Consider the following 13501-nt stretch of genomic DNA (forward strand, 5'->3'; position numbering starts at 1 on the left):
ACCCCAACACTCAGAGCAAGGAACACTAAAAATATTTATTTACTGTTCTGTGCAAATTACTCCTGACAAGCACATTAAACTCACAATGTAATGAAAGGAAAACACATGGGAGGTAGAGAATTAAGTGTTTTTTTCAGCCTCTGTTATTCCCCTTCTATTTTGTCACTAGAGTTTTAACACACAAAGGATGGTGTTTGGCAAATCTACCAGAGGTTGCTAACAAGGGAAATACCTAATGGTCCTTTTGATGGTAAAGAAAAACAGATGCTGAAGTGAGCTGGATGCATTTTTGCCACTGCTGTTTCTAGTCCAGCTCGATCATCTTTCCTCAAAGACAAAGCAAGCCCAAAAAGGGCAGAAACTAAAAAGAACTGTGGAGATTTAAAAAATGCATCTGCTCTTTCTGAGGCTGTGTCTCACTTGCAATCAGAGAATGGCAAGTTCCCAGCACTAGGTCTTACCTTTTGTGATTGGATCTGACAAACCTCCCAAATCAGATTATTTAAAACTTTGCTCAAGCAGCTTTTGTGAGCACAGGCTCTCTGACATGCCATAAAACAACCCTAGCTACCAAGGCCCAATGCCTGAAAAAAATGTAAGAGGGGGATAAAAGGGAAGAAATACACAATACGCTGGGAAATAGGGGGAAAAAAATTGGGGGATGGGGATGGAAAGCAAGATTAGGACTTCAGGTCTCATAGTTTGGCACTGACTGGTATTGTGCTGAAGCCAGTGGAGATGTTGGTGGCACATGGGTTCATTTTGGCTCCCCAGAGCTGTAAGGACATGGTGGTTCAAGAGAAGGATGCTGTCCCCAGCTGTGCTGGATTTCTGATGTGAGATCTTGCTGTCCTCTGGCACTCTCCAGAAGCACTTGCTCCCTGGACATGAAGATGGAACGATGGATTAAACATCTCAAGATTTCAGCACCCTGGTTACTCTTTAACTGAATTCTCAGCAATCCAATATTATTCCATTAATTTTATCCACACACCAGCTATTTACCCACCTTAATATCGCCAAAGCTGGTCAGCTCATTTTGACAGGAATAATACACGTTTTTTGTTTTAGAAGACTTAAAGCAGTAGCTCCTAAGTAAATACAGCCTGAGGCCACAGGATACAGCAACTCGAACTGCACATCATTTTAGTCCATGCCACAGAACTGCACTTGCTATCAGCCAAAGCTATTTGCTCCTGTGGAATTGGAAGGAAACAGGTGGGAGCTGCAATTTTTCATGGCTTCGTTTAAATGAGGAGTATTTTAAGTTACCTGGAGACTCCAAGCAAAGCAGAGTTTGCACAAACAAGTACAGAAATGGTTTCTCCTCCACAGAGCTATTACAGTAGTCACACAGCCAAGAAGCACAAGGAAAACCGTTCTAAACTGGCCCAAGTCAATGAGCCATTTGATAGATTTCTGACTTCCACTTCAGTGCTTTATCTGTCCCACACTGATAGGAAATGAGCATTGATGGCAATTTTACTGCTCTTTGAAATAATGGAGATTTGCTTTTCTAGTAGTTAAATCAATGCAGAATCTATTTTCTGAACAGCAGTAGATGTTTCATCTGGCTTACCTGGGTGATGGATTTGATCAAATACATCCATTGTCCTGGGAAGGATGTAGAACACATCTCAGCATGGCGAGGGAAATCACTGCACTTGCAAAAAAAAGTAAGGAAGAAAAAAGTAAAAATCAATGGCTTGACTTTGCTATAATTTCTTTGTCACTACACTACAAAGTTGGGAAGAACAGTCAACGATGTGAAAGTCAGCATGTAAAAATAATTATCAAATGAGCCCAAGTCTGAAATGAAAGAAATAACTGAGTGAAAACTCTTTCCAGTGAAGCAGCTGCTAATTGTGTTCATCAGTCCAGTGAATCTAAGGGAAAATTTAATGAACTCCTGACCAATGTCTAATGGAAGAATTTCTTTCTTCCATTCTCATTCACTGTGCCTGTTCCAGGTGCCTGAGCTGAAACAACACATTTGGTGCAGGCTCTGAGTCTTTCATATGGGCACTACTTTTATAACGTGAATAAGTTTTTCACCACTTCTCTGCAGCATTTGTGATAAGAGAAATGCAATCCAGCACTAAGGCATAAGCCAGCTGTCTCTTGAAATTAATGTCTCATACCTGCCCTGAGAACAGAGAGAGTGCTCCAGGAGCTGAGGCCAGCACAGCTCAGAGAATCTCTGGGCTGGTGCTGAAGGAAATAACTCAGCCTCTTACCTGTCTGTATTCAAAGTGGAGGCAGTACAGAGGAGACACACAGCTAAATTAAATTAACAAGTGTGGAGAGAGATTGAGGTTTTTGTGGCAAACCCCATTTCCCACATGTCATTATCTTTTTCTTAACAAAAAACATTTCCCCTCAGCAAAATTCCTCTATTGCTGTTTCTGGTGTATTGCTGCCTTACAAAGGTTTTCTTTCTTTTTCTCTTTTTTTTTTTTTTTTTTTTTACCCTTATTTCCTATTCATCTTTAATCTTTGCAGCATAAAGACTTCATAATCTTATAAGCAGCACAGATGTGAAGACATTGAAATCTAGAATCAGAAAATCTGAAACCAGGTCTTCAGTGACTGCCACGAGTCTTCTCCCAAGACAAGGCTTGGCTACCACAACCTGGGGACCCTGAAAGCTCACACCTGAATTCCACCAGGATGTTCCCTATGCAAGGGATGAGATCCAGACATCCCAGCTCTCCTGGTCAGGTAACAACACCAGGCACACACAAGTCCAGACACCAGAGGGGGAAGACACTTCACAAAATAATTGCAGATGTAATTTCTCAGGACATCCTTCTTTCCCACCTCCCACCTCCTTTGGAGCACAGCCATACTGTGTGAGATAAGTATTTGATAGTGGAAAACATCTCAAGAGAGACCTCTTAACCTGTGCTTATCTTAGGTAGCTATTTCTAATCTTAAATGCTGTAATAGCAGAACATCAAATTTCCCATTATTTTTAGAGAAGTCAGAGAGGGAAAAAATAAATCACAAGATTCAAACATATAACTATCCCTAAAAGCTTTAAGAGGAAGGACATTAGCCTCTAAATTAACACAAAACCTATAATAATTACATGAAAGGGATTAGAATAATATGAAAACTTGAATCTTCTTCTTAGGAACTGCAAAACTGATTATAAAGGAGATGCTGTCAAAAGGAATACTCTGTTAAAGGTAAGTCTGTCTTTTTAAAGTCAACACGTTGGTGAGTACAAAATCAAAACAGCTTTTAAGGAGCACCCTGGAGCTCTTACACTGAGCTTTGTACAAAGGCAACAGAGATCCATGCAATAGAGGGTGCTTGATGTTAGCTAAAGTATTCAAAGGACAGTTCTAAAATTTAGATTTGCAGATTATTTCATTAGTTGCTCACTGAGCAAGGTATACAGCAGATATTAAAAATCTATCTGTATTAGAACTACAAAAGAAAATCTCTTAATCCTTCTTTTGGTTAGGTAAATGTGTATCTTTTCCATACTCTCCATCTTTGCAGCAATAAGTGGCAAGGATAATTAAGTAGTAGTTAGGAATCTGCTGAGTGTTGCATGTCCTTAATGTGCTTTAAGGAAATTCTAGCATTACAGATGCATGGCATTCCTATTACTTGATAATTGCATTTTAAAGTTTGGCATTTTAATTATGCTAATATGCATGGGGTTAGATTTTAAATTTAGTACTTTATTTTACGTTCCAAGTGCTATAAGTTCTTGCCCCTAGATTAGTAAAATTTCATGGAAATTTGAACTGCAACATCCCATCACTTTATCCTCTTAGTCTAATTAAATGCTGACATTGTTTAAATGAGTTAAATTGAGTATGTTGGTTTTGTGTGTGTTTTGCCAACTCAAAGCAAATTTAAATTAAGAGCCTTTATGAGAGTTCCATACTCCTTCTGGCATGTTGCATTATCATATCATAATAGATGCAATTTAGAAGATTATATCACTCCCTAATTCATTCTCCCCAGTTGTTTAGGAGACAAATTTGGGCTCATCAATTTGAATTGAATGTTTTGTCGCCTGTCTCAGCTATGTAAGTAACAAAGTAACTCTCAGTGAGCCACTTTTAAAGTCTGAACACAGGCAACTGCAGGATGCTGTGGTGGAGCCTGTGTTTCCAAAATAGACAGGTGACCCAAATTCCAATTCAATTCCTAAAACACCTGTCCTAAGAAACAATAAGCAAGCCTCCTTTTCAGCATAGAGGTGCTTCACATTTTCTAGAAATTCACAGTACTCTCAGTTTTCTCAAGTCTGACAACCAAAATGATTAGCTGTTTCAAAAGCTTAGGCTAAAAAAGAATTAAAAGTGAAATCCTTAGAACTGATTATCCTTCTTAAAATGGCTTACATGCTGACAAACACTGGCTCTAGGCTGTACTCTACGTTTAAAATCTGTCTGTAACCTACGGCTGAAAAAATAAATTGGGACAATCTGTTATGTCCTGTCTGTTTCAATTCTGCAATCGTATCAAAGCAGATGGACAAATGAAGAAGATTTGGCTACAAGAGTATGGCACCACTTCGGTGGATCAGGAACCTTCAAAGGTGAGAGGAAGGGCAAGAGAAGGGGAATTGATTCTTCTACATTAATGTAAGAAAAGCAACACACCATAATTCTGTGGTAGTTTTAACCATACTAAAAATGTATTATTAGTCCCTCTGGCTAGGAAGGAGTTGAAAGAAAGTAAATGAAAGCAGGGAAAAGTGTCTAGAAGGGGAGTATAGTAAAAAAAACCGAGAAAACACTCTGAATAGCAAAAACCAGCCATCTAAGTGATTGATGAATTCAAGTATGACACAAAGAAAAAAATACAGTAAAGCCATTCTGAGTGAAAGTAGATTTTGAAGTCTCAGTTTCCTTTTTAACAAACTGATCATCAGCTCTGAAGACCACTAAGCATATGGAAGACTGTACCTCCTTTGAAGCAATTTCTTCTCCACAAGAGGGATGTTTAACCAAATGAAGCCAAATCAACTCCTGGCATCGAGTCAATGCTTGCATTCAACAATCCCCTCTTAATTTCTTTTCATTCTTACTGACCTGACCCATGTTACTGGAATGAAAAGAACTAAAAGGAAAAAATGAAATTTACCCCAATTTTAAAAAATTTTTGTAAATTTACCTTTGCATTTAGAGCATATTTCCCATTCTTCACACTAAAACAACCTCAAACAATCTCCAAACATGACTCTGTTAGTAGCTTCCTCCTACCATCTAACATTTAATTGCAGTGGGAGAATGCAGAGCTACGAATGACTGTGCATCTTCATCACAAGGGCTTCTCACCAAAAAAAACCTTAAGGAGGAGACTGAGAACAAGAACTATTAAGCTATGTTACTTTTCCTTGTCACAATGAAAAAAACTGAAACTAAAGTTAAGATGCTTCTATAGAGACAGAGCTGGTTTTTGTCTTCCACCTGACATCCCAGAAAGACAAGGAATGCTCTTCCTAGTAATTCCAAAGTAATTAATCCTAGTAGTAATTTTTTATTTGTTAGTCTTTTCTCACTGGCAGTAGCCGGTTCAAACCTAGATTGAACAAAACATTTATCGTTCATGCATCCTAGGCAGGGACAAAGTGGAACAAATTAACGTGCCCAAGTCACACTTAATTTTAACTTTTCCTGGCTTCTGAGTACTTTATGAGCATCTTTAACCAGAATGCAATAGCAAACACTGCAAATGGTGTGCTAGAAAAGCCTGCATCCTAAATTCCTGGCAGAATGCAGTCTGGACCCCACTGGATGCCATTTGTGCAGCAGGTTTAAGCTTCCAGTCATTTTTTGGGTCACTTTATCCCAGTGGATACAGAGATCATCCCTCCAGACCTTAATGGCAAGAGGTGCAATGCTTGTCACAGGGCTCTGTTGGGGCTAGAAAAGTTTTCTCTGCTTTCCTTCTCTTCCAGGGCTGCACCAGGACCGCCTGTTCTGTGGCCTTCTCTGATCAAGCTGAAATTGTATTTTATTTCAGACTCCATAAGCAGTGAAATTGTCGAGTGTTCTATGTCTGTACCAACATTCATTCAATCTTGCCTAATGCAGCTATTAAATTAAAAGATCCTACTGGTTCTAATTGGTCTTCCTGAGTCAAAGTGTTTATTCATCTCACTTTAGGTAAAACTCCATAAAGGGTCTATTTATAAATGTTGCCAACGTGGTTAATGCTTCTGACCTTTGATGGGGAGCAATTCTAATAATTGTGCAACACAGCAGCAACATTTTTTGTTACCATTCTGGATGTTCCTGTTCCAGAACAGTCTGATGGCCCCTATTTCCCTCTCTTTCTTTTCTCTCTAAAGTCTGCCAAATAAAAGGATTTATTTGCTCAGAGTGCAGACCAGCTGAGTTTAGCAGAAGCTCATGAGAAATAATCCACAGAATAGTTCACATACCAGCTTCTGAGAACCCACCCCATCAAAACACACAGTCCTTGTGACAGGTATTTTTAACAATTAGAGACAAAATTGGCACAAGGGGAGGACAAGCACATGTGTCCATTGGGCAAAGTATCTGCAGTTACATCTTTCTCATATGAGTGATGCAATTTCCTCCTGTGTTCTGACTTAGGGTAGCTGAGGGGAAATTAAAGAAGGCCAAATTAAAATACTTAAATGGGGCAATTGCTTAAATTGTAAACTAAGAGTGGGTCTACATTAAGCAAATGATAACACAGATTTTGAACAAAAATATTATATTATTTCATTATTTTTTCATCAACCCTTGTATTTATTTTCATTCACTGCTTTAGAAATGCCCTACAGCTGTACCCTAGCTAGGGTTTTTTTAATGTGTGATGGACAGAGTGGTGCATACATGATTTCAGAGGGGTAGGAAGCAATAGTAACACATCCTAATCAGCACAGTGCTGGAGCTTCTGGGTGTGTCTGGCTGGAGAAAGCCTTGGACAGAGAGGGGAGGGTTTGGCTGAGTAAAGTCATAGAGTTTAAATCCCTTTTGTAGGTGAGTGCAAGGGAGATAATAGAAAATAGAAATGGAATAGAATATGCTGGAAAATAGATGGACATGAAGGGATAGAAGGATTCCTCATCATCAGTACAGCATAGCTCATTTGCTTTCAATGACCCCTGCAGTAAAAAGAAAACTGAGGTCCTGGTTTCCTACTTTCCTGAAATTTTGGTTCAAGATTTTTTTTCTGTTTTAGCTGTATTGGATTTAAATTTAAATCTTTGGTTTGAATTGCAGAAGAGGGAATTGGTAATGACAGAAATGTTGAATCATCCTTTTTTGAGCTGCTGGATTGAAACATGGTATGCCTTTCTAATTGTTTGCAGCAAAAAAAACCCCCAGGATTCCCAGTGTGCATTCAGGTCTGGGAAAAGGCCAGAGTCAGGAGTGCCATGCCAACCCCATGTCATCACTTACTGGCAATCTGCCACAGCAGAAACTGCCCAGTTCAAAACCGTTTGGTTACACCAGCAGTTCATATTTTCTTGCTGGAAGGAGGCTCATCTCCTGTACTGAACATTTAGAAAAGTCTAACGATTGTAACCCTGCTATTTTTCTAAATGGGAGGATGAGAAATAAAAAAAATAGTTTTTCTATATAATCTCAATATCCTTCCTGGATTGCCCCTGGATCCTGGAGATAAGAACAAGAGAATAGAACTTTACAGACAAGTGAACCAAAGTGTGACTAAAGCGAGGACTACATCCCAGAGAAGCACTGAATATGCCACTTCTGCCAGGCCATTCCAGTGTGAAATCCAGATGTGCAGTTTGAATGCTCCAGGAGTAGAACACCACAAGCATCTCCATGCTCTGTGGAGTGATGCAGCTATTTTATCTCCTGCCTGGGGAGCACTGTCTCATGAGCACTCTGCCTCTGCCTGTGTCAGCACTGGTGTTCCAGCCCAGACCGGGAATGTGACAGCACACACACAGTGTCCCAAAGGATGAGGGCAGAGTGTGCATCTGGGGATCTCCAGAGCTATTGGGCTCTCTGCACACAGCCAGTCCAGAGGGACACCCCTCCACCTCTGTGACTGCTGGCTCCTCTGCACCAACAGTTTTGCTCTACAAACCAACTCCTCTAGGGCTACAATTTGCTGAGGGATCCTAAAACACAACTGCACAGCAGCTACAGGGCTTTCCCTGTTAAAAACAAACCTTCAGAAGGGGTGGAGGCCACACCTCTTGCAATCCTGAACTGTGGTCCCCAGCTGTGTTCACAGCTGCCTCCCTAGAGAAGGGCTTAGCCACAGGCACTCCTCTCCTGAAGTGCTGGAGTTTTGAGGAGCTGAAATATTCCCTGAGTGGGTAGCCAGAAGAGTTATGTGGTAGCCAAATGGTAATGACATTTCCCTGAGGAGACACTGCTCACAGCCTGGAGGTGACTTGTGATGCACCACACAGCAGGAGACATTGAAATCCTTGGCTTTAGGAACAAACCCCAAGATTCCCCAGCACTGCCATCCACAGACCACCTGCCTGAGATGCTGTTGAGGTAACTCAGCCTGGGACTCCACTGAAAATAAATCTATGAGCAGAGACTACACCTGGGCCACGTTTCCTGCAGTTCCAGAATGCACAGTTGGGCTCTCCTGCACGACCTGCTCCTGCTGTCCCCCAGTTCTCTTTTGGGACATGCCCCTTGTGCACTGTGCAGGCACTTTGAGCACCTGCATGGACTTCCAAGTTCCACTCCTGGAATTTTAGCTCCCTGAAATTTAAGTGAAGCAATGCTCAGCAGAACTGCTCTCAAACTCATTGGTGGATGTGGGCCAACACCACAGCTCCAGTGGCAGAACCAAAACTAAGATTGAACTCAGTCAGAATATGCAAAGCAAATGCCTAAATTATATTCTCAAATACCCAAGTCACAGAAAGTGCAAGTGCAGTAGAAATGCACTGCCTTCCTTTCATTTGCACAGAACAACCAGAAAGATAAACATTTTTTCTTTTGTATTTTTAAAACATGAAACAAGAATTTGGTTGCTGTTGATGCCCGCTGCACTGACAACCTTTAATTCAGTGTGAATAATAAGAGGCTGTGTGTGGCAGCAAAGGAATCCAGATTTGGATCATTATTCCTGACAAACTTCTTGCAATACATGACCTCCAAGAACACTCCTACCTGATGTCTGAACTTTCTTCAGCTGGGAACTGCAGCCTGGGAATTTCATTGCACGTTCATCTGTAAGGTTACAGACAACAGAGTGACTTAGTCCACATGCCCCAGTAATGGGACATGGAAAAAAGAGTAATTGACAACATTTCCTAACACTCCTAGCCAGACAACATCTGTTCAAATTAGATTTTGTGAATTTGATGCTATCTGAACAGCAGGTCTGGTTCATAAGCCACCAATAACTCTTTTTCCTTTCCTCTCCCTTTCCTAATGAAAGAATCAGCTCTAAAACAGATTCCTTGGAAAGAGATATGTGCAATTGGATTTTTTCTTATGCCAAACAGAGCTTTACTAACACCAGTAAAATCAACATAGGTATAAGGGATTGCTCATTAAAAGGTAGAATCTCTATATTCTGCTCTCCTAAGAACCGAAATATTTTAAAGACAAACATATTTCTTATTCATCTTTTCTCCCTGGTGACAAGTTGCTATTGGACACCTTATTTAATAGTTTCACAGACACTCCCTGCAAAGAAGAGTGAGAAAATTTATCTCATCTGAAAATGGATTTTCTTTGAGTGGGAAAATCCATGGATCCGGCTCACTTGGCATGAGGATTATAATTCTGAGACAAGCTTAAACTGTCACATCCATCCAAACAGGTTTGGGTTGGTCTTTTGGCCAGAATACTCAGAAATAGAAAGGGAAAAGGTATCCCACAGTTTAAGCTTCCCTGAGTTTTAATTCTTCCTCTCTCACTGAAGAAAGGAAAATTAAAGCAACACAAATCTCTTTATTTAATTTTACTACTAAAATTCACAAAACGCAACTTTCTGTGTCTCTTGCAGATGACTTCCTGCAGACAACACAGGAAAATCTTATTCATGAGTATTTGAATCAGAAATGCTGGCACGTTTATCCAAGCACTGTAAAATACACTGTGTTAACAGCCAGGTAAAAGAATAATTATACCAGGCCAGATCAAAGATCCATCTGCTCAGCCTGCAGTTTCTGAGAGCAGCAAATAGGGGATATCTACAGATAATGCACAGAGTGACACTTCCTTTGTATAGTGTTTAGACAGTAGGGCAATTAAAATCATTAAAATCATTCATGATCTCCATCAGTTGCTGCTAACAAGATTAAATTAAGGTGTGACCTGGCCATTTGCATCCCACAAGGAGAAAAAGAAAAGCCAAAATGCAGCATTTCTCACCCTGATTTATGTGGTCACATCTAAAACTATTTCAATAGATAAGATTATCTACAGATTTTTTTCTTAGCTAGTAATTACACTTCACAGAAAGTAAATTATTTCCTTCATGGTCAGCTACAAGTTAAAAAACTTCTGGGACATCCATAATCTTAGACCAACTGCTGGGGACAAGGACACTGTCTTTTAGCACTTTAACAGTAATTATTTTCCCTTCTAGGCTAATCCAGAACAGCAAACCCATACCATAAAGGTTATGTTGTGTATCCTTTTGCTTCAGAACAGCAAGCTGTTGATGCTTTGCTTTTTATAAATGGGTCATTATATTAATAAAGAAGTCCCATATTTTCTGTCTCTCCAAGCACTGTGCACTTAGGCTATTTCTCCCTTAATGCAGTATAGTGGCTCTTAGAGCTATTCGTTAGAAGTAAGTTGGTTTTCTGGAAAAAAATCCAGAAATTTACACATGATTTCATATATAAGGCATCTTTGTCATGTTAGGATTGAAAATACTCCCCCACAGCTACTGATGAGAGCTCTTGGCTTTTTTTTAATGCCATTCTGCTTTTCATTTTTTATGCTAAGCAAGGAATGTCATAGAACAATAAAAATTAAGCTGCTTACAGGAAATGTGCAATAATCCATCCTCAGTCAAGATAGCTAATGAAAACGGATTCATCAAATTCTGCTGATATAAGAGACTAAACTGCATCCAGAACACATTTATGTAACATTCTGCCAACATATAACTCTACAGTCTCTCTTTGAATTAGAAAATCTATTTCTCCCTCTTTGATTCCATGAGACATAAACATGAATAAAGAGTAGCTGCATCCTGCATGTACTGACTTAGAGGTTCACTGAACAGCAGGGACACTTTCAAGACCCTTTTGGTTGGCAACCAAGGCTTCTGTGCTAAAATCCATTCAGAAGGGGGATCCCTAAACAAGCTCATAATTAAAAGCACAATCTTATAATTAAAATTATTAGAGAATCATAATAAAAAGCAGTCTGACTTCTACTAGTTCACTATATCAGCAACACCCCAGAAGAAGAGATGTGTACTTTAAGGACACTCCAGAAGTGTAGGCATGAAATCCCCCTGCTGCCGAAGAATGTGGCCACAGCAAGGATAACAACGGCAGAGGAGGTGAAAACTCAAAAAGGAGTGGCAGAGCCATCATTTGGAAACATAGAGAGAGGGGGAAGCTTCCCTGCTACCACAGCCTGAGCTGGAGTCAGTGATGGAAGAGAAAGCAGCAGCTGGAGCAGCAGAGCCAAAAAATGAAGCACAGGATCTGGACAAAAACATTTGGCTATTTCAGCTGCAACTGCTTAGGGGGCACAGAGCTGCTGCTCCTCCAGCTCCGCACTGCTTTAGCTGCTTATCAGGAAGAAATTCAGGAGCTGGATGTAAATGGCTCTTGCTCTCTGTCTATTCTTCCCTCTTCCTGCTTCTCTGCATTTATCTATCCTTCCCTCCCTCTCCTGCTCCTCCAAGTATTATTTCTTGGCTCTACCCGTAATACACCGAGATTATTTTTCATTCAGCTGCACTGAAAAGGCAGGATATTTGTAATGTCAGGCTCAGGTGGGGATGAAAGAGTAAATGAAGCTGTAGGCCGTCTGCACAACAACCTGAGAATTTCTATCATAGATCCTATTGTTGGGAACAATAAGAGAAACTCTTTTTGCCCTTAATGAAAAGAGGGAAAAAAGGAAGCTGAAGGTATATTACATTTAAATTTGCTGCTAGTAGATGAGGAAAAAAGAGATATTTTAGTAAAATTATAAAGAGTAAACAAAAATGGGGTTGCTGTTCCATCAACATCCATGCTGTTCCATGGCAAATCAAGCCCCAGACTTCTATTGTTTATATATACCCTACATAGATGTGTGTATATATATATATATATATATATATAGGATATATATGTGTGTGTGTGTGTATATATATATATATATAGGATATATATATGTGTATATATATGTATATATATACGTATATATATGTATATAGGGCAATTGCTTTGGAATTGCTGGACAGGGACATGGATTTGATGAGAGGGGCAAAGAAGTGGAGCCTTGTCTTACATTCCTAGGTTGAGATAAAGCCATTCTTGGAGCTTTATAAAGAGGGTAGTTTCTGCTCAACACATCTCATCACATATATTTCACCAAGTGTATTTTCATGTTGTGAGGTATTAAACTATGGGCCTGTGGAAATTGGGGTGGACAGGGAGCTGCTTTCACCTGCAGATGCAGAGAGCTTCAGCTTCAAACCCTGGGAGACACCTGGCTAGGAGAAAGGATGTCCTTTAACATCGTGGTGAGAGAATAAAAAGAAGAGCTGTCTCATGGGAATTAATATGTTAACTAGTGTGTGACAAATAAGGTGTTTGTTGTTCTTGCTTTTGATATATGCTTGGCTGGCTGCCAGCTACATTTATGGTTTTGTTCCCTGTCCTCATGATTGTCTGGATCCTGTGCCCTCCACCCCATCTATACACCTCTGTGCTTTCCAGGTTTTGAGGTTTTTGGAGGTTACCATTGTACCATGAGGTTTTTCCACGTTTATTATTTTATACATTAAAAGTTCTTTGTTTTTCTGCAACTCCATCATTCCCATTTGTCTATATTTACACCACAGATTCCCCAGCTGGCCCAGTCCTGTTACAGCCACCAGCAGCAGCCATATGGGCCAAACTCTTCTAAAAGAGTCCTTGACACCAAAGCTTGTTAACTGACCCACTGAGGAATAAGAAGTGGAATGTTGCCTAAAGTAGTATTTCTGAAGCTGCAAAATACCTCCCAGTTGACTGATTTTACAGGTGACTGTTGTTCCACATGTAAAACTGTTACATGCCACAGAAACAGGAAAAAATGTGAAGTCACATCCCTAAAGAGGAATGAAGGGAAAACAAGTTACTTCCCTTCTCTGCTTACTGAAAGAGAAAATAAAATTTTAGATTAGTTAAAAATTAGACTTTTGTTCTAGCTCTTTAAAAAACTTTGAGAGGAAGAGTTGTAACTTTTCACTTTGGCAATATCACATAGAGATAACTTTTAGCTTTTCTTTGCCATTGAACTATTTACCAAGTTTAATCTGAGTTGACATAGTACTTAGTTGCTCTGAGAGCAGCAATTTTAAGAGGTAAATCTACCGTTTCTGTGTA

The 13501-nt window shown here is 39.8% G+C and overlaps 1 long non-coding RNA gene across 1 annotated transcript; it reads right to left on the reverse strand.

The window, feature by feature from the left end:
* Positions 1 to 113: 113 nt before the first annotated feature.
* Positions 114 to 5283, reverse strand: LOC148224631 (uncharacterized). The gene is made up of 3 exons (XR_015800443.1): positions 5143 to 5283; positions 1580 to 1658; positions 114 to 881 (listed from the first exon to the last, which is right to left on the reverse strand). It is a non-coding gene; the product is annotated as an uncharacterized LOC148224631 (long non-coding RNA).
* Positions 5284 to 13501: the final 8218 nt, after the last annotated feature.

Source organism: Sturnus vulgaris, chromosome 2 (assembly GCF_052056855.1).
Source record: "Sturnus vulgaris isolate bStuVul1 chromosome 2, bStuVul1.hap1, whole genome shotgun sequence".
In the NCBI taxonomy this organism is placed as follows: Eukaryota; Metazoa; Chordata; class Aves; order Passeriformes; family Sturnidae; genus Sturnus; species Sturnus vulgaris.